Source organism: Oxyura jamaicensis, chromosome 11 (assembly GCF_011077185.1).
Source record: "Oxyura jamaicensis isolate SHBP4307 breed ruddy duck chromosome 11, BPBGC_Ojam_1.0, whole genome shotgun sequence".
NCBI classification, from domain to species: domain Eukaryota; kingdom Metazoa; phylum Chordata; class Aves; order Anseriformes; family Anatidae; genus Oxyura; species Oxyura jamaicensis.
In genome coordinates, this window is record NC_048903.1 from 9,701,441 (window position 1) to 9,726,737 (window position 25,297).

Genomic DNA, 25,297 nt, shown 5'->3' on the forward strand with positions numbered 1-25,297 from the left:
AACCTGACATTGCTTCTTGCAATCAGAACTAACCTCCATGTACATGTGGATATGTTAGAGCTTCCCTGATAAACTAAGCAAGCTAAGTTTGTGCTTTAGTCATGATTTTCAAACAACCTTATTTACTTCAGTTTTTACCGCTGTTATTTTTAAATGCATATTAGCTAAACCATACTACTCAAATGGTGTACTTAGCAATAGCATTAAGGTTAAGGTTAAATTAAGGTTATCCCTAATCCTACAGCTAAGGCTCATTTTCCATAATGGACTAGCAAGAACTAGATAGGCAAATGTCCATAATAAATTTGCCAGTTGTTGGGGGGGTGGGGGTGTTTTTAATTTGCTTGGGGACAAAAAAGAGAAATGATGCTTTCCCAAGTTTCCAGCCAGACCTCCTCAACTCTACTCCAATGACTCTAGCAGCCCTATTAACCTTAGAACAGAATTCATTGACGCAGAATCTATCAAGAAAAGATACAATTAAATGCAAAGGTTAAAGAGACAGGAGATTTCTCTCACCTCCTATTCAAGTGCTTTATCACTATTTCATTTTTTTTAAACACATCGGCAATAAGTCATCTCACAGAACAAATTTTGCAAAATTATATGAATCTTTACTCATTTACACTGATCTTTTAAAAAAACAAACAAACAACAACAACAAAAAAAAAGTTAAAACATATATTTGGCCACATGTTTTTTTGCTTTTGAGTTCTGCAAACATGAAAAATATTAAATACGAAGCCAAGAGTGTGTTCACTATTAGTAGTTATTAAATCCCTTTTGTTTAATTTAAAAATTGCAAAACCTAAAATCTTATGAAATAGATAAAAATTGAAGAGGCTACATAAACAAATTAATATCACAACGGAGCAATCTTTTGATCTTAAACACTTTATATTACCAGTTTCACATACTCACAGTATTTCCCCCTACTTATTGTCTTTAAATCACTTTAAGGGGATTCTTATGACATTTGATAGGGACAACAAAGAGGATTACTGCTACCACATATACATTAGGAGGTAACAATACATAGTCTCCAGTCATCTGAAGTCAGTCACCCACACTTATTGCCTTTGCTAAAATTACTAGTGATAGGTATCCTGAAATAGATAACATCACGTATCTACAACTCCTGTTTTACTGTAAAAAAAAAAAAATTACATATAATGTGGCATCAGAAAAAAAAAAACAAAAAAAAAACAAACAAAAAAAAAACACACTTTAAGATCTGTCATTACTATAGTGTATGTCAAAGGAATCAAGATTTCTAATTTTATTTAAACCTGTAAGTTGCATAATCCATTGGATCTCCTTGAACTAAAAGCTACAGATCTGCCCTTTTCTCCTCTGTACTTTCAACCTAATAGGTATTATTGCCCATAACTTTTTATTTAAAAGAATTGTGCAGCCAGGAAAATGAATGAATGAATTTAATTATCAATGCAGAGTGAAAAAAATCATTAGAGCAAGAGCCTGGAACACTATGTATTAAAAATAAACGAAGGCTATTAAAAACAGTTTTTAAAAGTGTCATTCTTTCTTCAATTCTTAAAATGTAAATAATACAACACAGAAACAGGAAGAACCATACATAAATATTTGCAGTTATTGGCAAAAAAAAAATGACCCTAAGAAAATGCTAAATGGCTGACTGGATCATTTAACTTTAAATCTATACTTTATGTGGCAATATGGAGAGGCCATTTGATTGCCACACATAAAAAATTTAGAATTCTAATATGATCTAAAAGTTTCACCTTCATAAGACAAAATTTTCATTATAAAATTCTCTTTAATGGTATTCATACATATCTGCCACGTCAGTTTAGTAATACTATATTTCTATAGGCTGTCGAATATGCATTATAGAAACATCTATTTTTAAATAGTATCTAACTTTTTTTCCTTTATCTTTACAAATTGTCTAGTTTCCTTCAGGAAAATGTGTGGCCTCAAACACAAAATACAAGTGTTGCACTAAAGAATTTTATCAGCTAGAAATCATCATTTTGCAGCCGTATTTTCTAGGTATGCTCAGCCATTGTCTGTGAGTGGACATTTAACCTGAGTCATATTCAGCCTTGAGAAAATATTTTTATATTTTCATCCTCTGATTTCACATAAATTAATTAATAATGTGGGCCTTTTTTTCTTCCCAGTGGCAAGCAAAACCTTCTACATACTCAAGAGAATAATTTAGACCAAGAGTTGTGGCTACTGAAAATTTATGTTATCAGAAAGAAGAAAGTACATTAAATATACAGTGCTGTTGTGAAAACACAGGCCAAAATCCTAACTTCAGATATATGGGAGTAGTTTTTAACTGAAGTTTACAAATGCATTTCCAGACTGAATTTGGCCTTGCTGATTAAATTTTAATTTACTGAAGTCCTTATTCAGAACTGCTTTTCAAAATACAGTTAATTACTTAATTATTTGATTATTTGGGTAATAAATAAACCACTTCTATGACATTTATTTCATTCAAAAAAATGCTATTAGATAGCACAGCCACACACTCACTAGAAGAACTGGTATGACTAGTGCCAGGAAGTGTCCTAAGGGTAGTTGAATGAAGTAATATTGATGGATAGGAAATAAACAGCCAGAGAAGATAATATGTAAGGGTAGTAAATATAAGAATGTATCAAAGGTCAAGCAGAAGTCATCTTGAACCAAGCGTCATTAGAAAATTGGGTTATTTCTGCTGATGTCTTAATAAAAATACTGATATAGTGTAAAAAGAACAATTAAAATATCATATATTTTATGAAATAACTTACCGTATTAGGTTGATTAGTGGTTATTTAACATGGGGCTCCTTTTGTTTGGTGATGCCCTTCGTAATGAAGTCATACAACATTCTGTAATCTTTCCCAGCATTAGGCATTATTCTTCAAGACGTTTCAGGTTATTTAGCTTTACTACTGGGAATACTCCCTACTGTTTTAAAAGGGATTCCTTGTAGAAGTGACTACAAGCAGAAGTATTTGCAGTAGAAGAGTCTCAGACATCTTTTCCCACACTTTTTCCCTGGAGAAATCAGAAGGGAACCTGCAGTTTGAGACATTATGCTTGAGGGCTAAAAAGGTACAAAGAACCAAAATTTTAAGTGAACCATGCCATAATGGCAAGAAATCTTCCAAAGTGCAGTGCTAGAAACTAACCACAGATCTTTCTGGGTGAATAATGAGAGAGTAAACAGGTTAGAAAAATAGATGTTAATAGAAAACAAATGTGAAACAGATTCACCCAGATTGTTTAGCAGTGAAACTACTGAAGGACTTAAATTGACAGTACTAATGATATTCATGCCAATCGAAACTTAGACATCTAATTTAGCAGACTGCACAGTTTTCCTCTACAGTCAAAGGAGGAAGTCTGGCTCCTCCAGAGCACAATTATGAGCCAAGTCACTGTCTAGAATTTGGTAGTGGGGTCACTCCAGAGAGACGTCTTCAGAGCCTTTCCCCCACCCCTCACACTCTCAGAGGAACCCAGAAATGGCGATGTTCCAGCTGACAGGAGAAAGGAGTCAGGAGTATCCTGCACAGCAACCTCTGCCCTGTCTATTCCCCACTCTTTTGTATATGCCAAACTCACCTATGGCACACCTCTTCAGAACCTGGAGCCCTCATTATGAGGCTCCATGCCCAGTTCCTGCATAGATCAATCTGTTGAGGTTACTGGGAGTAACCTCCTTCCCTTTGCCACTTAGAGGTGACCATGCCTTCTACAGCAACAGAAAAATAAAACCTGGGGATACAATGGAGATCTGTCCAAAGCACATTCTCTGCTTGCTCGGTGAAGCCATTACCTACAGACCTGAGGTATTTTCACAATGAATCATAGGTGAGATCAGCCACTAAATATTTTATTCCCATTCAGTTTCAGATTTTGAAGTTTTCAGGATTTATTCTAAATGCTAGAAACAAAAACAAACAAACAAAAAAACAACAGCTAAAGTCAGGGAGGGGGAGAAACGGGAGTCAGATTATATAGGTTCTTTTTGCATTCTTATATGGGCTCACTGGGCAGACCTCAGCATGGGGCAACTTTCCAGGAGATGCATTCTACCCACACTCCCCCCAATCAACAATACATAGCAACAACATAGCAACAATGCTACAAAACCATCTTGCAAAGTATTTGATGACCTTGGATGAAGAGCATTTATCAAAGGGTTTTTCTGATATTAACTGTGAGAAAATTAGTAGAAGATAGTCCTTTTTCTTGCTCACTTGCAGCAGTGATTGTAAAAAAAAGATGCACTTTGTGCCACAGTTTGAATCAGTAATGGAGCAGTGACAATAGACTAACATCAAAGAAAATATTTTGGAGGAATATAATTCATTTTTATGATTTTATACATAATGCTATAGAATCATAGCTCAATCTTCATATTTTCAAGTGAATAACCTCTATCTGAAAGTACAATTCATATGTGAGTGAAAAGAAAATGTCTTTCTTTAGCATTCCCACTATTAGACAAGCAGATGGCTAAATCTAAATGACCATGTGAAAGAAAGAAAAAAAAAAAAAAAAAGACCAACACAGATCAATATCCTCACCATGATTCCTACATTTCAATAAATACCAAACCATCAGGAGCAAAAGCAGAGGGATCAGACAGCATCAAAATATAATTTTAGGAAAAGACAGTAAATAGCTAAAACCAATCTAAAAACAAGCAGTTAACATATTTAATAAAAATAAAGTAAGTAAAAGCCATAACAGCTTACTCTTACACCTATGACTATCTTGGATGTAAGTAGTGAAATAAACCACAATAAACTTCAGTGTATCACACCCATATGCCACAGAGAGAAATATATCAAAAGGAATAGTTAACAGTTCCCCGTAAAACAGACTGTACATTTCTGGTTTAAGATTATTATTTTTTTTTTTTTTTTCCAGTGGGCAAAACCTACTCTTTTAGAAATATGGTGATGTCAAATAGACAAAGAAATGCCAGATACTAATCACATTAGTGCTTGCTCAACACTGGGGAAAACACACCAGGCCAGCACGTTTCAAAAATTCAACAGCAAACATGCAAGCTCTGAGCAGACCTCTCTGCTGGCCGCATCTGAATCCGCGGTCCTGCAACAGGTGGCTCCCTCAGCGGGTGGCATCAAGGAGTGGATCCATTTATTTGTTAAGATATGTTGCTCTGAGGCACAGCCATTGTGTGTGTGTGTCTTCAGGGATATAAACAGACTTGCGAAGCCATTGGCTCTGTCCTGACCTAAACCTTAACTCAACTAACAGAACAAACAAATTCTCAAAAGGCAAGGCAGCAGGTGATTCATACCTATGGATAACACCTCCTGCAGGAAGCCATGTACATTACTGCAGCAGAGCTCTTCCAGGTACCTTGAAGAGGCAGCTGACTTAGATACACTCACTCACTCTCCTGTGCTCAATCTAGCTTGTCAAAGCAGTGTGAACACAAAGCCAGAGAAGGTATTGTCCACCTCCAATAATTAGAAGAAACCTAAGAGATCTGTAAGAATATTTCTCCCTGCACAGTAACTACATCCACAATTACCTTTGAGAATTCAAAGTACTTAAAGTGCTGAGTGCAGACAAGTACCTGTAAAGTACAGGTAAAGGCTAAGATCCCCTAATCTTCCCCAACCTTTCCTCCTGTAAGCTAAAGCCATGGAGCTCATCAACCAACCTCTCTCTGGAGTTACTGGTGAGAACCAGAAATCTGGGATGTGCGTGTATCTGCAACAGGCATCTGCTACACAGTTGGAACATAGATCTAATTCTAAAAAAAAAAAAAAAAATAAAAAAAAATAAAAAAAAAATTAAGCACATAAATCAGCCCTCTGATGGAATTTCTTATCAATAAACTTCACTTGACAAAGCACGTAGTTTACAGAGGAAAATTGAAGATTAAAAGATTAATGCTAAACTATATACCAAATTATTCCATGTAGATATTCTGGGCCTGGACAAATCACCTTGTCACTGTACAACACTGTGTAAGGAAATTTCAGCAACCAAGTTTGTATTACAAAGATTTTTCTTCCCATATTGCTTCAGGTGAAACACTGCCAAAGAGAGTTGAATTGCAGGCTTCTTGAAAGGTTCCAAAGAGTTCCTCAAGACTGCTGAATATGTCTTATTAAAGGTTGAGTAATCACCTGGGTAATCAAAAGCAAGATATTAGAAAGCATCTTAGCCATCACCTGTGCAAATTCTCAAATTTCTTGGGCACAACATTGGATAGCTTTGGAAACAGTAGGCCAAGAGCCAGGTCCCAGGACAATGCAAAAACTCTATGCAGTCCTGATACAGCCTGTTCTACTTTGGCCAGAGTTCACATCTACAGCTTGTATGCATCACTAGATCACTAGAATAAGGTTATTTGTTCTCTGGCATGGATACAAAGCCACTCTATTGCTTGAAATCAATGGACTTTGGCATATATCCTCAATGAACTCTTTTTATTTTCTTACATAAAAGTCACAAATTCATAAAAATATTAGTTTTAAGAAAAAATATTTTTCATTTTTAATCTTAATTTATTTGCCCATCTTCTACTATGATGTTATGTCTTTATTAACTCTGCTGTGATATAACGGTCTATCTGAAGAACCAATTTATATACTTCAGTCTGATCCAAGAACTGATCTGTATAGTGAGATGCCATGAACTAACTGGTCATTATACTCAGCATTTTTGCTATGAGTTGCCTGTGGATGGAAGGGTGAGATGACTGACAGTATTTGATTTTTCAGTTTTCAAAATTGAAGGACACTAGGAGTGTGAATTATATTGTATTATAAAGAAGCAACAATAATTTTAAAAGCAGGTCACTAGTGTTCAAGTGTTCACTAGTCTTAATTTCAGTCATTTAAACAAAGTTAAAGCAGTATTTATTTTCCTACTAAAAATAGAATTTCCTGCATTCATATGTGTCAAAACTATCATGTTCATTAATATTGCACCTGTACTACTTTCAGTATATAATTTTATAAGAAGAATTCCCTAGCTACTTCTCATCAAGGAAACCAAAAGAAATTAGAATCAAAAATTACAACTATAACCAAATTACATATTGACACAATCAGTGCTTAACTAAACTTGTTTAGAGACCTGAAGCAGACCAAAAAATAAATAAATCCAGTAACCTTGTAAAATACAGCTGATCTTGGAAAGCATTTTCCACCAGGGAGAGAATCCATTTGCCCTAAGAGAACTTTTTTGCTTTTTCTCCCTCTTGAAAACATTATCCCCATACCACCACAGTCATGGCAAGATGCAGTTTCTAATATTTCAGTAAAGAGAAATTTTGTAAGCTTTTTGTTCTCTTTAAAGAAATTTCTCTGTACTCCCCAGTTATGTTAAAACATGACATTCAGATAGAAAGGACAACACAGTAAATCTGAGAAAGGAAAAAAATTGAGAGCACTTTGATGAGTGTTAGGTATTTTCTAAGGAATTTATCAGGCTCGCTTAAAACTTTTATAAACTAGCTGACAATACTTCTCTTCAGACTGTCTGCAGTTATCTGATAGGTCTTGAATATAATTCATCTTTATAACCTCATTGGCAGTAAGCATTAAAATTAGGGAACGATGGTAAATTGGAGTAAAATCTATATCATTTCAGCTAGACTTGTGAACTGTCATTAGAACAAACCCATCAATACAGGATGCAACTGAAAAGAGTCACTGTAGTCAAGGACTAGAGGCACTTTAAATTTTTGGGCTGTATTTCTTGCATGCCCTGGGGAAAAGAAGTTAAGACAATATGCAAAGTCCCTTGGCACTCCTGTTGCAAAATCTCAGGAGCACTGGTATGAATTGTTGAAACAGTTGCTTTTCAATGAGAAAGTGTATTCATTTACATACTGGATAAGAGCATGGGAACAACACTATGCGATTGACTGCAAGAAGGACAGCAAGAGATCTGAAAACTTTGTCAGGGAGCTCCTTAAATGTTTGTGGACCTCTGCTGGAAACATCTCTGCAGCCTAGAAAGAAACACACTCTGGAAAGCATATAAAACTTAGATAAGCTCCACGAAAACACTGGATGATTTGGGACCTTTTTTTTTTTTTTTTTTTTTTTTTTCCCCCCTCTCCCTGCTGTTTTTCCTCCCTCCTGTGCTTCTAGTTGTTGGTTTTCAAGATCTGTGGAATAAAGCACCAACTACTCCCTGTCTTCTGCCCTTGACATTCAAATAGCTGAGCCAAAAACCTCAAAAGTAAAGAATAAACAAAACTGCTGATAAATGGTTTACTGCTGCAAACTTCTCAATCCTGGCCTGACTCAGATTCCTAATAAAACTGACACAGGGGTGTCACAGGTTTATCTGATTCTCTGTCTCTCTGCTGCATTCTTTGGTGGGAAGCCCTAGCAGCCAGTGTGTAAAGTACAGACTTCTGAGGCAGCTTAAGATGGAGGGCTATGAGGATGTTTTCTGTTTCTAGGAAGTTTTATATTTGCTCCTTCTCCCTATGGGATTTTCAGTTTTTCTTTCTTTGATCTACAATGAAAATCATCTATATGGAGGGCATATTTTTTTCTATGGATTAAAAAAAAAAAAAAAAAAAAGAGGCATGACCTTCACTTGGGGGGGTTGTTACACACATTCCAGGCAGCTCTGATCATATTTCACTACCCTGGAAGTGACTGTGATGTCCAGAACACTGAATTATGTCATTAATTAAGGAATCAGGCAGGAGGTAGCTGATTATAAGGGAGAGAGAATCTGTACTTACACAAAAGTATTTTCATAATCAGTGATGATAGAAAGGGAAATAAAGAAAAATTACCTTGTGCTTAATACAAGTGTTCTGGTATATTGTTTTTAGATATTGCTCTCTATATAGAAGATGCTATTTAGCTTCAGTGGCCAGCTAAAAGCAAATCACAGGTTTTAATAACCTTGTTTTGCATGAAAAAAAGACACGGAAGGGTTTTGTTTTGGGTAGCAAACTTTCATAATTTTAATTTCTCTCAAAGAATGTCTGAGAAAAAGGCAGGATAAGCACCATAATCCATTTAAATTCTCTTTTTTTTTTTTTTAACATTGATTTTACCTGAAATGCAGTGTGCAGCATGCAGAAGCAAGAATACCATTTACTAGAGTATCAGAGATTAGTTCATTAATGGGTTCAAGCAACTGGTCATGCATCAGCATAACATTACAGGCTAACTGATTTCCCTCTATAAGCCACTTATACAACTGAGCATTTGCAAATCATCTCAAGATGCATGTCAGAGAGAGAGAGATGACAGTTTTAAAGAAATACATTTTTCATTTATTCTATTAGTAATACACACTACTGAATACGTTATAGTGCAGACAATAAAAGAGATGTATTTTTAAAGCAGTTTGGCAAGCCAGAACACACATTACCTGGAATGTGTTTTTTTCTGTAAGACACTATTCAAGCAACATTTCACTGAACAACAACATAGGATTTGGTGAAAATATGGTTTTGCCAAATTCCCTACAGACTTGTATGTGGATTTTCAAATAGGTATCTGTTTTTTTTTTTTCTTAGCCATATAAAAAGAAAACAACAACTACAAAAAAATAAAAATAAAAATAAAAACCTTCACTGATGTTAAGCAAAACAGCCAAAGGTAGGAATGTGCTTAAATTCCTGACTAGATCAGAGCCTTAAAATGAGGAAATCACAGAGGTTATGCATACCAGTCACTGATGTGGCTTCTTAACCAAAAGGCCAGAAGGGTCACTGTGTAATATGCTCAGATGCCAGGTAGAATTTGTAAATGGTCACTAGGTATACCTCACAAGTGCACAAAACATTCATGATTTGAAATATAGAGAAGTGGTTAGGTTACAGATGTAGTTTCCTGTCTCTCCCTGTATTTTTGCTTCAATTAAAGGCAAGATTACATTGCTGCAGCAATCTTTCAGTCCCGTATGAATGAAAATATCATTTGTCAGCCATTCTTCAGAAAACTGAATTGCAAAATGTCCCTAAAAACAATACTGACTGGCGCTTTATCACTTGCTCACAGAAAAAGATGACTGTGAGTGTAGCCTTCAAGAGGTGAAGGCAGGCATCAAAAACCATCATGAGTAAGTGTCTGAAAATTTTAGACAAGTGGTTATTCCAGTAGCAAGAACCAAGCCAACAAAATTGGTACATTAACTAAGATAACAACCTGAGACAACACCAACACCACATCCCAAAACGAGAGTGTAGAACAGCTCTGAATGTTAAGTTTTAAACAAATCAATTCCAGCTGTTCTTACACCAAAAATAAAATGGTTAACTAGTGTATTTGTAAGTCATAACCAATGGTTAGTTCTCGCAGTTTTCAAGGACTATGCACAAATGTACACATTGCTACAGGACACCTAAATAATCTGTGAAAAAGGATTCATGGGAGGTCTAAATTTACATTTCCAAGGAAACTTTTACTAGGAAAAGGTTAGAAATTTACATTTTCAAAATGAAAGTCCAAATGTTCTTTCACAGGCACTTCAAGTTTGAAGTCTCATTCTGAGAAAAAGAGCACACCACATTGCCAGATTATTAATATTGAACAAATTCTCAGCCGGGTTTCAACATGTTTTCGGGGCAGGGGGGAGGGTTTTTTGCTTTAGTCCCCCTCAGAAACATCCATTCCACTATTTTTGTCTTTTCACTTCCAAGACATGGAGCTCTGGAGAGGTAGACTGCAGGAGAAGTCTTTGATATCTTTGTGTTATCACCTGCAGCGTGCATCAGCAGGGAGCGAGAGCACACAGCAGCATGAAAGCCAGTTTGTAACTCTGAAAACTCACTGCCACAACTCCACAGCAAGAGAGAGAGAGACAATGACTTGGCTCGAAGTGTGGCTCCAGCACTATGGCAGAGGTCCCGATGCTTAGCAGACCTGAGTTGGGGAAGATCCCAGATGACAGGCTCCCCATGCAAGCTACTCTCATTCACTCTCCCTATATTTTTTCTTCTGTTTTTTTGTTGTTGTTGCTGTTGTTGTTGTTGTTTGTTTGTTTACACTCTCTTAAGGTTACTCTCTAGCTATAATGCTCTATAAATGAGACAAAACTGCATCGAATCATTAAGCATCCTCATAGCTTTGTTTTCATTTAAGCTTATTTTCTCTTTTCATTCCAAGACCATTTTGCCTCAGGAAATTTTCCATCTACATTCTCAAGCAACAAAGCCTATTTTTGTAAGGCTAAAAAGTAATATTCATCCATTTTTAAATACTGAATTATTGACTGTAGAGTTGGGTTGTTTTTATTCCTTCTATCCCCCCACTACTGCAAATTTAACCCGAGCAGCTGCAGATGAATTAAAAAATAATTGAATTGTTTTTAGAAAGAAATAATTGAGTAGGATAGTAAAGAGAACTTTATATTTCTCCCTTTAGTGTCACTAGTTATCAATATACAGCTGCTCCCTCATGTAAAAAAAAAAAAAAAAAAAAAAAAAAAAAAAAAAACTTAAAAGTTAAACTTAAAGTATAAAAAGTAACTGATGGGAGTTAAAAGTACACCTTGAAGAAATCTAATACTGAACATATATTTAAATCATTTTTCCGTAGAAAAATACGCATAATAAAGCATTTGATCATGTTTACTAATTCAGGAATAAGTGTGCATGTTAACAAAAATGACCTGTGATTGCTAGATTGCTAAATTCTACATAGCAGAATATGCAGGCATTCTTTCACCAGACAAGTACATGATTTTTCTTCACATTACAGCAAACTATTCATGGACTTCAGTGGGGATGATGATACAGTGGTATTTATTCTTAATGAGATTACACTAATCAAGTTAAATTAACACTTAAATAATACACGTTTATGCAGAATGTTCCGCATGCATATACATCCAGAATTAGTGTGGATGTACACATATGCAGGCTGGTGAAATTATTATTAATCCCAGGAAAAATGTGCATGTAGTAGAAAGCTCTTACCATTAAGAAAATTGGTATCGAGAATTCTGCAAACATGCCAGGAGATAAAAGTCAACATATTAGAGTGGTCTGTTTCAGGGACAAATAGAGTATGCTATTATCTGATATACTACGGAATGCACAGAACTACAAACAGAAGTGTTTCAATTCAATACAATATGAAATAATTCAAAATAAAATGAAAAGTGTCTGAAAACAAACCAACAAAATTACACAGCACAGTTGTTAATTATGATTATTTATGATCATTCAGAACTGGCATCATTATGATAGTTTTCCTTCCAAATTTCTCTAAGATGAATCACTCCACAGCAACTCAAGGATCTATAGGAATGGTTTAGCAGCAGTTCATGGCTCTAAAATGTGCCTTACCTAAGTCTGATGTTACTATTATTATAACCAAGAGAGCAAGGTTTAATTTATTCAAAAATTTAAAGTAGGCAATTGATAACAGACATCTCTAGGAGCATCATCAGGCTAGTAAACAAAATATTTGCAGCCACTGAACAGTTCTCTGCTGTGAGCAATCAGCGCTCTACTATTCTTAAAAAACAACCATCACCTAACAAACTCATGAGTGTAATCCATTCAGTCCATTGCTACCTGCTACACTGAATATTTCATCAGAAATGACAAGACTTTTTTCCTTCTCCCTCCCTCCCAACCCTGCTTTTTATATTTGCTCACTTGACATCTTGTCACTGCCACATCACTGCCACACTGGCTGTCCTTGAAACCTGACCTCTGTAGCTTTTTGTGCCCAGTGGTCAGGCCGTCCCTGTCTCACTCCAACCATTTCTGACAGGAAACATGCTGATCTCAACAGCAAGTCCTGGCACCTGAGACACACTGGGATTACACAGGTAAATCAGGGTATTCCATGTTGTCTCCTAGCTAACAACAGAAGGAAAAACATGACATCTTGAACAACAAATCCTACGTTCACATATTCAAAAGATTCATCATGCTTTTACAAGCAGATGGGCAAGATTGTTTCTCCTTGCTCTGAGAGGGCAAATCATACATGTAAATAAATAATAATAATAAAAAAAAAGGGGGGGGGGGGGGATACTTTGTTTTGATTTTAATTTTGGCAGATTAAAGGATCTGTTGTTGAGGAAGATGTTAGATAAAACAAGTGATTAAAAATAAAGAAGGTGAAGAGAATGACTTGTTCACCAGTCTAAAACAATTTATATTATGTCTTTTATTAGAAACATCTGAGTTTATTTAGCTCTTTTGTGAGCCATGTGTGCCTAATAACAGGTACAATTTGATTCCACAACAGTACAACCTACTTAAAAGAAGGTATATTTGTAAAGAAAGGAAAGATTTCCCTGTAAAATGGCATGTTTTTAAGTTTTTTTTTGAAATGTCTGTGTAGAGAAGAACATGAAGTATTTTGACTGAAATAAACGCTTTCATGGAAAGCAGTGAACCCTGGAGATTATGCTGATTCTTGAAGAACTTCATACTGTTTTAAGCAGGTGACAGTAATGTCATCGCCTGAGCTTTTTGCCTTCCAAACTTACACAACAAAAAAAAGAAGTTTTACTTTGGACAGAAAAGCTCAGAACTACCCATGCAGACAGCACCTTAGCAGAGGCTACAATTAACATGCATCAAAAGCAGGTCAATAACCTTTTTTTACCTTAAGGCCAATACTGCCTTTCACTATGAAAAAGCAGCAGTCACACTATGACTAAACTGAAAAACCAAACAGTTGGCATTTAATATATTTTACTTGCAAGTATTTTAAACATCCTACACCACTACCTATGTCACAACCAAACCAGACCAGGCAACTTGGATATTCCCTACACATTAGCACCATTAATTGTTCCACAGAATATCATACAGAACATATGAAATGATACGAGTATTTTTTTTTCTTTTTTTTTTTTTTTTTATAAGAAAGAAGATGCTCATAAGGATAGCATTTAAATACATTTTTTTGTGCATTTTCAGTGATCCATTTCTCAGTTATCTTTTGCCCTTCATAAATACCTCTACAAAGACCCTGGATTCCTTTAAATCATTTGTTCCCAAAATAATTCATACCCTAAGAAAATATGACATTATATTTGGCAATGTCTCAAAGGCTAATATAGTAGCTAGTGAACCATATTTTAGCTTCAATATTCCTACAAAAAATAAAAAATAAAAAAAATAATAATAAAATTTTAATTCCAAAATAAATGTACTAACATGCATATGCTTTTTCAAAAATATCTGTTATATTGCTTATGACAGAACAAAATCATGGACTTCTTGGACTTCTGTTTGAATAAGAATTTTAATGCACATGGGCTACATAGCATTCCTTCTCTATGTCTCACACTAACAATTACTATGTATTCATAAGTTTAACAGCGTACTCAAATTAAAATATCCAACATTAGCTCCTCTGGGAGTTGTATGCATTCAGGAGGGAATACAACCTTTAGACACTGTTCACTGAAGAAAAGAAACAGGAAAAGAAAAAAAAAATCACACAAAGTATTTCATTCTGTCTTTATATCTGTGTGTGCTTCAGGCAACTGTAAATAAACTACACCCGTTTTCACTTGTCACAGTTCAACTACCTGGACACACAATATTTGCAAGCATCACTTGTTTTAGTTAGGCACTTCTCTACAGTTATTATCAAACAAACTTCAAAAACAGATCAAACAGATCCTATGCAGATATAGAAAATGGTCTTTTTTTTTTTTTTTTTTTGAAAAATTAATGCAAACATGAGCTTGAGCAGGAAAATTTATCACATCAACCACAAGTTCATTACCTCAGGTGAGAACAAACATCCAGGTATTTCAATCTACAAACCAGCGTACACAAGTACACAGTTGCTCCACAACCCCGTCTACATTCAGGGTTGAGAGCCAATAGAAGTCCCAAGGAAGTTTGTCCATGCAGTGAGTGTAACTTTCAGTCTCTGATCTTTCATGGAAGAAAATTTTGATTTTAAGACAATTCCATTGTTTTTTTCACTGCATAATTAAAGGTGGCAACAGTTTGTAAGTTGGTTAATGAGTCCAAGAGAAATTTTAACTGTTGATGTTTGAGGTTATGAAACTGGAGAGGATGTGTTTATTTGTTGTTGTTTTCTTGTGAATGACACCCTGCACTTCAGAAGCAAAATTGTATTAGCATACTGTATGCTGCTCTCAGGGAACACGTATTTAGTGATGAACTTTGTGAACTAGAAAGAGTTCACAGCAGGTAAAAACGTTTTAAAAGGGTTCAGGCTTACCTTTGGCTCAGAAATGCTTTTTGAAAACAGTTAACACCTACAGCAACCTGCTCCAGTGGAGAACTAAAAGAAAAATATGAAAACCTGTATTCTTTCAAAGCATAGTTATCTGTCCACTGATCAGGACAGCTTTAACAACCTTGCCTAAACTGCATCCTCTTGGCTGTGAATCAATAGTGAATTCACAGAGCATCAACAGTCTTGCAGAGTTTAACCCCTTCTGTGAATACCCCAAGATGCAACTGAATAATCAGTGCAATGTAACTGATCAACAGCACAGACAGTTGTGCTTGAAAACATATGTAACCAAGTAGCAGCAATGATAGCACTTTTCTTTCAGAGTAATTTATGACATTTGTCACTTCTGTTATCAAAGCCCATCTGTCTATCAGTGTGCTCCCTGAGCAAACACAATTGAATTCTGTCATCATAGTGTATCATGTTCTGCAGCATGCCTGGGAAAGCACTACTGTCCCGGGCTCAGAGGTTTCCTCAAATGCAACCTTCTCATTGCACTACTAGTGAAATTTTCCATTGGGCTTCTGTGCAGTCCAAAAGCACATTCTTTCTCTGCAGATTTAAGAAAACATCCATGCTCTTTTAAAGTTCTTATACTTGCATATACTCAAAGTAGAATCTGCAGCTGCTCAAGTTCATGTGTTACATGGATAAGGATGCAAGTTCTAAGCTTCTCTGTCCAGCACAGCAAGCATTTGTTACCACTTGACTCTGCAAATTGCAGGAGCAGAGACATGCATAATATCATGTAAATAAAACTTAAGGAAGCTAAAGGCTCTAAAGAAAAAAATAAATCACTTTCCAGTTCCAGGAACACACATTGTAAAAAATTGTATTTCCAAAAGTCATATTCCAAAAAAGCTAGGATAATTTATGCTCCAAAATATGATAACAAAAAGGATATGGTTAAAATCAAAGTCTTCAAAATAGCCCAGCCTCTGCCAAAATAGCTGTGGTAGATTTTTATTCTGCAGTAACAGGACTATGGCTTTAAAAATAAAAAATAATAATTAAAAAAAAATCACCAGCAACCTATCAAGTTAATCTACCTATTTTTAACTGATTTAGCAGTCACAAAGTCAGCTGTAACACTGACCCAGGTCATTAGCCAAGAAAGAAGTGTCATTCAGTAGAGATAAAAATCCAAAGGAGTATCATTAGGCTTCATAGCTTCAGATCCTTCTTTCACTTCAGGAATATGTAACAACATTAAATTTAAAGGAAAAGGGAGTCTGGATTTTTCCAAACAGATTATATTTTCTAAATGTAGGAAGAATAATCACCAAGAGCTCTTAGCAAATGTGTGTCAGGAGTTGATGATAAGATTCTCAAAGCAGGATTCCTGAGTATCTCAGGGACTTGGCTTGCAGCACACTCCGCTCTGTGTTTCTCTGTTTCCATAACAAACTTACATTTCTTCAGCTTTAATTAACATTTGACATATTGAGCGCTGATCCCAGATCATAACCTTTCCATACCTTTACAAATGTTCATGTTTTTTGCAGAAGATCATAAAGTTCAAGGGCATAAGTAGATGTACTGTGATTCAGCCATATGATTCATATGAATTCTGCTTTACTTAACACAGTCAGGAAGCCCTCCCTTCCCCAGGAGAAAAAGAGTTCAATTCATAAAATACTAATAGCTTCATTATGCATGCTCAGAGGCTGAGCTACACTGGGGAGTGGAGAACGTCAGAGCTGGCTCTGGAGAAAAATGGTCACGTGTTTAAAAGTCCAGCTCCAGGAATACTATGATGTCAGAGTAACAACCTCCATTAGGAGCAAGTGTGCAACTTTTTGCTTTCTCACATTTCAACTGAACGTTTAACATAGGTGCACTACTACACAGACACGAAGACACATGCATGAAGTCTTTAAAAAAAAATAGAGATTTGGACTGATGCATTCATCTCAACTTTGAAACCCACTGCTCTGGAGGTCCCAACAATAGCAGACTGTGTAGACAAGTCTTAATAGCTATGATGAAGCAGAAGTATCTGCAGAAAGAGAATCTAACCAAGCTGCTGACCTTTGCTTGGTGGTGCAATGGCAGTATAGCTACAGGAAGTCCAGCTAAAAAACCTAAACCACCTCACCAACTGAACAGTTTAGGTAGTGCTGCTTATCTAGTCCTTTTCTACTTTACCCTCTGATTCATATTTCCTCACTACCTACTTACGTGTTTCTGTCCAGAAATCATATATTAGTTAATATATATTACAGTTCCACATTTCAAAATTTCTGCATACATGACTTTGTATAAAGATGATATCCTCCCAAAATGCTGGCCACTAGCCTAAGGCCAACCACTTGATTCAAGTTCAGTTTAAGATTGAAATACCAAAACTTAGATCTCTCCATGTTCACTAAGTTTCTCCACAAATGCAACAAAGATCTAGCAAATGAAGCCTAAGAGCTAATGAGTTGACCAGGAATACTATACATGCTGTAGGTTGAGCCATATCACCACATTCATTCCATTGACAGTACTGATTGTATTTCTATTAAAATAGGCTTAGACACCAGTATTTATGAATTCATATTCAAAGATGAACCTGAAACTCCAGTCCAAGACCATCTCCAGAGAGCTAAAGAGAAGGCATAATTCATTAGAAGAACTGGTAAAAGAACATGAAGAAAAAAAAAAAAAAAAAAAAAAAAGACTTGAATTTCAGAATTCATTCTTCTAAATCATAAGTGCCTTAATTTACTAAATTAGCAGAATCCAATCAAGAATCCAAAAGAACAGTTACAACATACAACAAAAGAAAACAGTATGACACAAAGTCACTGTGATGCTGAGAATGCCTTCCTACAAATACCCGTTGTCTCTCAAATAAATGTGGTATTTACATACTAAATATGCCTCCAGTAGAGTTTTACACAACAGTTACTTTTCATCTGGTGCACGTGCACAGACTGACTCAGCAGTGAAGATATACAATCCAGATGCCAAACATCCTGTCACTCTGCCTTAGAGATGGCACCTCTCACGATACCCCCCATGGTTTGCCTCTGCCATTCCTCTTCAGGTTTGCATCTGTTTTCCCCCAGGAAAAAAAAGGAAAGCTTTTGGTGTTCAAACACCCTTCTCTGAGCTTACAGTTTATGATTCTCCTTGCAGCCATTTCCATGAGCATGCCAAACAGATGCACCTTTCCTGCAGGTGGCAGCTTGAGCCCTCATTGCCATACGTAAGGCAATACCTATCAATGGGATATGATCTAGCTGCCTTGCCCTGGGGCCCAGTAAACACTGGAAAACAGCTCCTAAGGAAGGAGCTGGAGGGGAAGCCTAGAGTGACAGATTTTAAATGCACTGAACAACTGTTCACATGCTTTATCCATGTCTTTGCAGCTGGTTATGAACATTATGAAAGGGGGGGGAAAGATTCTCAGCAACTCTGCTTCTATAAACCAGAACCAGACTTCTCTGAAAAGGAATTCTCAGAATCTGTCCAGCTTGAAAAATATATTTTTGGACACAATCCAAAGTACACCTAAGTCAATGGAAAGACTGTACATAAAGAGAAACCAATAATTGTCCAGGAAAATCTATTTTCAAAGTGAAAATGTTTCCACAAAGGAGAACTGGGAGACCCCCAACTTCTTGCATCCACTTCAAGCATACTGATGAGAGAAAGCAGGAAGACACTATTTACCACCAGGAGCTAAGGGCACAGTTCAGACTCAAGCTTAAGGTCACATCCTACCAGCATTATCAGTACATATTTTAGTTTATTCATATCCTCGTAGTCAAAGTTTATTCCACATGTTTAGCAAGCAAAGTATCAGCCCAGAAGGAAGAAATTTCATTTTAGATCGTTATTTCTATATAAAATTTTTACAGTGCACTAAATGCAAAGAATCTTACAAAAATGCATGCAGCAATTTATTGTACTTCTGTACCCATGAGTGAATTATTATTTTTAATAGATGAAAAATCGTGACAGGGTGTTAATATTACTAAATTTAATTTGTCTATTTTAACTCATAACCACCTTTTATTGGAACCTATTAAAAATCTATGTCAATCCATGTAAATGGCTGCATTAAGAGCATATATGCACAATGCAACTCAGGATATTCAAACTCTAAACTACGTGCACATATGTCTGTATGCTGATTTTCACTGTTCTGCACCAAGTGTAAAATTAACTAGAAGATACATCCACACTGACTTTAATCTATTTTATTTTATGCTGATCAGTAGCTAAGAATACTCCACCATACAGATTTATCACATTAATTAGCTCTGAAATTACTCATAGTAATTAAGTATATTGTTCTTAAACTATTTAGAGATTATTGAAATACTTTTGCTGCTGCTTAAAGGAAACAAATACTGAGGGAAATTGTTCTTCAGAAGAAAAACTTGTCTACTACTGAACTTTTATTTCTTCTTAACTTTCCTGTCCTTCCTTTTGTCTTGCCTTGGATGGACTTTATGCTAGCTTCTAGAAGCTTAACAAAACAACAACAACAAAAAAATAAAAAATTATAAAACCTTCATAAATGTTTGAACTGTGACTTACAGTGTGTCATGTTACCGGTGATCTTTGAACAATTCTTGTTTGCATGTGTAGCAATCCCAAACATCACAGAATGTACTTCTCTGTACCTCAGATTGCCATGTCACAAGTGCTGCAAGTATATAGGATTTCTACAAAGGTTTGCCAAGTGTTGTGGAGGAACTCAAGAGTGTGTGGTCCCACAGGACAAAACATAAAAGAAACATATATTTGCATGGTTTATCATCAAACACATGAGGGAGGCCTGACTGAACCAAGAAAACCTTTTAGAAATTGTAAAATCCAACAGTACTAGATATCAGTGTGCTCCCCCGCCTCCCTTTGCTGGCTTGTTTTTTTTGTTTGTTTGTTTGTTTGTTTGTTTGTTTTTTAGTGAACAGCACTGGCTTGACATCCCATTGGGCTGGTGCTTCATGTCCCTTTTTGTCAGCCTGTCACGTCACACAGTGTAATGTGGCATTTCTGTGTAACAGACTGAGACACGTCATGCCAATGACATGTCAAGCTTGTGAATTTCAAAAAGATACAGTTCAAAGAAAAACATGCTTTTCTAACTGCCCTGGAGGTTTTAAACCTTAGGAAAATAAATAAATATATAAATAAATAAAGGTCTTTCTTCTCCAGTGATTTTTCATGAAAAGCACATGTTTTTTGGTGTTACCCATGTGTAGAAGCAGGTAACTGCTATCTGAATATTTGGACATCTTTATAAACTGAATCTTAAAATGCTGATCTAGTTGGATAATTAGGAAAGGTCCAGAGCACACGTGTACTCACTGAGCTGATACTTCTGTTTATTTCCAGTAGAATACATACATAGTGATAAAACTTATGCCATTTAATGATAAGCCAAGTCTAAATATCCAATTTCCACAACTCTCAATATCATGATTCATCCCTAATACTTGTTATGCATGTATATGCCCTTGGTGACTATAACAGTATATTATGCCTCTGCTTGGAGACCAGACAGTAGGCAGGGCACTGAGAGTTTTAGCCTTGTCTACCCTCTATGCCGGATTTGATTTGCAAAAAAAAATAATAATAATAAATAACAGAATCTATATGCAACATTAAGCACCTTACTATTTTTTTCAAAGCATGATTTGTCAACAGTTTTAAAAGTACTTCAAACTGCAAAATGAGTCAGCTAAGAATAACATCTTTCTCCCCTCTGTAGGTCTCTTACTTATTCTTCACAATTCCTAAATGTTTAAGGAAAACATGTATTTTTACTGTGTCCCAAAATGCTTTTATTTTGCTAACTTCTATTTTGGACCTTATTCATAACATGAAGCACTTAAGAGCTTAATATAAAAAATATGTTAGCTTCTCACTAAAGCAAAAGCGCTTTTTAAGGAAGTTTTAAAACCAGCTACTTTGCTGATTTTAAAAGCAGTAATGCTTACTCAGATGGACTGCTTTCAAATTATGCAGATGTCACATAAATCCACCGCTGTACACTGAATGAAGAAACTGGCAAGCCACTAATACTTCTTGTAGAAAGCCAGCAAAATATGCTCCTGTGCAGATATCGAGGTTATCTTAGATTTGGTGTGCACCAAAGTCACATTGGGGGTAAGTTAATATCATTTTGAGGTTGAAGAGCACAAAGAGTAATTTGATGAAATATAAATATGCAAGAACAGACACACAATCTCAACTCAACACCAGTACTGCACTTTACCTACACAGCCAGCAGTATCTGCAGCTTGCACGTCTACAGACAGCTTGACATAAGAACAAAGAAATCAAGATGCCTCATTTTTTCTCAGCACAACCTTTTCCACTGTCTCTAAATGGAAAATATATATGATTATCAAAATTCATTTATACATAAATTTCTGTCTACCTCAAAAAACAGGTCCATAAGGAAATGTGTATTTCCTTCGAGAAAATCCAAACCCTGAAAAATGGTGCAACTTCTGCAGTATTATCCTGTCTTGTTCTTCCTCTCTAGTTTTAAGTACTTTGTTGCTATCAGCAATGAACCCGTTTACACACTTAGTGTTCAAAGATACTGTACAGAGATGCAAGCCTTAGTTTACATGTGTGCTAAAGATTTGAGCTGATAGGTCATCACTTGTAGTTACAGAAGACTACAGACAACAAAATCTACACATACCTATACATCAGCTAGCTCTATTACCTGTATGCCAGGACTGGTTTACAAAACATTATATTTCATCTGTATAGAAGAGATCAGTAGCAGCTGATTGGCAGCTGGCCTGGGATTCCCTTTCCACATGCGGCTCCCCCTTTCTTCAGATCTCTTACTCAAAACAGAGGCTTTCCCTTCTCCCATCAGCCAGACTCTGTGTATCAAGAGCCACAGAGGTTTCCCTTCGTGGAGCTCCCATTTGTCTCCCCATTCAGGAAGACACACAGACACACACAGAATTTCTAGGTTGGAAGAGACCTCAAGATCATCGAGTCCAACCTCTAACCTAACACTAACAGTCCCCACTAAACCATATCCCTAAGCTCTACATCTAAACGTCTTTTGAAGACTTCCAGGGATGGTGACTCCACCACCTCCCTGGGCAGCCTGTTCCAATGCCTCACAACCCTTTCAGTAAAGAAGCTCTTCCTAACATCTAACCTAAAACTCCCCTGGCGCAACTTTAGCCCATTCCCCCTCGTCCTGTCACCAGGCACGTGGGAGAACAGGCCAACCCCCACCTCTCTACAGCCTCCTTTAAGGTATCTGTAGAGAGCGATAAGATCGCCCCTGAGCCTCCTCTTCTCCAGGCTGAATAAGCCCAGCTCCTTCAGCCGCTCCTCGTAGGACTTGTTCTCCAGCTTCGTCGCCCTTCTTTGGACCCGCTCAAGCACCTCGATGTCCTTCTTGTAGCGAGGGGCCCAAAACTGAACACAGTACTCGAGGTGCGGCCTCACCAGAGCCGAGTACAGGGGGACGATCACCTCCCTAGCCCTGCTGGTCACACTATTTCTGATACAAGCCAGGATGCCGTTGGCCTTCTTGGCCACCTGAGCACACTGCTGGCTCATATTCAGCCGACTGTCCACTATCACTCCCAGGTCCTTCTCCGCCTGGCAGCTCTCCAACCACTCATCTCCCAGCCTGTAGCTCTGCTTGGGGTTATTACGCCCCAGGTGCAGGACCCGGCACTTGGCCTTGTTAAACTTCATGCAGTTGACCCCAGCCCATCGGTGCAGCCTATCCAGATCCTCCTGCAGAGCCTTCCTACCCTCGAGCAGATCGAACGGAAGACGGAAGTAACAAACAATCCTCATTTTGTCTCAGCTAGCACCCAGTTCCTTCTCCTTCCCATGAGCTTTTAATAGGCAATTTTTGTATTTACCATCATCTTCTCAGTTTCACAGATGCCATTTAAGGCTTGATAAGTACCTTATTCTCTTTTGAAAACTGCCTTAATAATATTAGCACCAGTTTGATTGCAGCTTCTTTATAGCACAAAAAGTGGTACATCTCTTTTGACTCTCTTGCCTGGCTTAGGAAAAGAGAAGACCTTGTTTCATCCCTAAGAACAGTTTCCTAAACAACTTCAATCTCAAGGAGAGCTCAGCCTCTGTTTAAATGTCATGGGATTTTCCACGCCACAGACTTGCTTGTACAAGCCTCAGCCCAATTCAGTTCTTATACTGTTGTTAATAAAATCTGCAGCCTTTCTTTGGTCATAAACTACTTGATAGAGATTTTTTTTTTTTTCCTTTGGCTTTGAGATGGATGTAGTTATTTTAGTATGATAGAAGCACAAATACAAATCTAAAACAGAAAATCCTCAATCTTGTTCCTACAGCTGAGAAACCATTAACCTTTCCTCCTCTCCTCCCCCAAACGCCAATTTGTATATAAAAGCAACCTGCAGGACTTAGACCTTGGGTGGCAGTTTGAAGTCTAAAATCAATTTTTGAGTTATAAACCCTCTGAAAGTAGGGGGCTTATAATGGAATCACTGACAGACCCTTAACTATAGCAGTGCTAGCGGGCACCACTATAATATACGAATAAAACTAAATTACATCACTTGTCATCATTAAGAAAAATTTTCATTTCAGTTCTTCATTTGAGAAACACTATAGTTAATGAATGATTACTGAGCCATGACACCTAAACGACTAAAATACAGGAATTATACTGAGGTCAACTCAAGTATTTTTTAAACCATGAAATTAAGGGATCTATTTGCTTTGGTATAGGATACCAGTCCTGGCTATTATGCTCCCTTGCAACACTGACTTTGAGCATAAGGGAATGGTATGTATTTCTATATTGGAGATTAAGGTCCCATGCAAATTTAAGAGCTGAACACATGATTGCCCAAGAGTGAGGAAGTATGGGATTCTTTCCTATGTTCATACATGTTGCCTTCAAGCACTCGTTTTCTTTATGCTCTTCTACATGTAACTAACTTGAAAACAAAGACTATTTTATGGCAATAGAAGGCAGAAATATTGTTCTTGAAAAAGCATATTTAATTATTCAACAGAAGGTCCAGTAACTTAAATTTAGTAGCCCACATTGAAGTATACCAGATCTTTTCAGCTAAGGCACTTAAAAAGACTTTAAGGTGAGCCAGGAATACTGTACTATCGTGCAATGCTTTGACAATGCCCTAACCATATCCTCTATATTTTGATCTTATATTAAGAATGGAAAAGCCTTACTTTCCACATCTTTAGAATTTTGAAAGAAAACACAAAGAACCAACTATAAAAAATAAAATAAAATTGCTTGCATATGCATTGTTTCATTAATTTGAAGCCATTTTATATTTCCCTTTAACTACGAAAATTGAGACACTCATGAGAGACAGAATAATTTCAATTGCTCAGCCAATACAAAGAAATTAAAAGGAGCACAGCAAAGATATGAAACAGAAAAAGGAGGCAAATTTTATCACTGCCATCCAAAGATTCCAGCTCTGTGATATCTCCCCAGTGCACCTACTCTGCTCATGTTCTCACTGCACTGAGTCTGAGCATTGCTGATCATGAAGATTTATCTAATGCCTGAAAAAATGCAAAAAAAAAAGAAAAAAACATTCAGGGTCTATGATTAGAACACACATTTGAGATTCTAGCTTAATGGATATATAAAGTAGTGTCATGCTACTTAGTGATACCATCCTTATGTACTTGCGTTTTACTGAGCTTACATCAGGTTAGTAAAGATGACTAACTTCAGGATCTCAAAACACTGCAGCACAAGCATTTTTAATTATTTTAACCTCAAAAAAAAAAAAAAAATCACACTGAAACATACTTGCACTTATTCAATTGTTTTAATATACACACATTTTCCAGTACATACTCCCCAAATGCTACTTTAGAGTATGTTGCTTCCCAGTCTGCAAAACTGTTACGACTTTTTGGAGACAAAAGTAGAAGAAGTAGTGAATGTTACCAGACTGAAAACACTGAATGTAAACTGCATGTTAATTGTCATCCAGCTGGTTCCCTGTATTGGTCATGCAGCTAGTGACAGTCATAGATGCTGATGGAGTCCGACCCATTTTAAGAAGCTGGCATTTTGGAAAAAAAAAAAAAAAAAAAAAAAAAAAAAAAAA

The 25,297-nt window shown here is 36.5% G+C and overlaps 2 long non-coding RNA genes across 2 annotated transcripts in view; one reads left to right on the forward strand and one right to left on the reverse strand.

Annotated features, from left to right (window-relative positions):
* Positions 1–3,683, reverse strand: part of LOC118172880 — a 63,725-nt gene extending 60,042 nt beyond the window's left edge. The window contains exon 1 of the long non-coding RNA XR_004753890.1: positions 3,610–3,683. This is a non-coding gene — a long non-coding RNA (uncharacterized LOC118172880). The remainder of the gene's footprint in view (positions 1–3,609) is intronic.
* An 8,981-nt stretch (positions 3,684–12,664) lies between these two features.
* The window catches only part of LOC118172878, a 16,174-nt gene continuing 3,541 nt past the window's right edge, over positions 12,665–25,297 (forward strand). The window contains exon 1 of the long non-coding RNA XR_004753888.1: positions 12,665–12,801. This is a non-coding gene — a long non-coding RNA (uncharacterized LOC118172878). The remainder of the gene's footprint in view (positions 12,802–25,297) is intronic.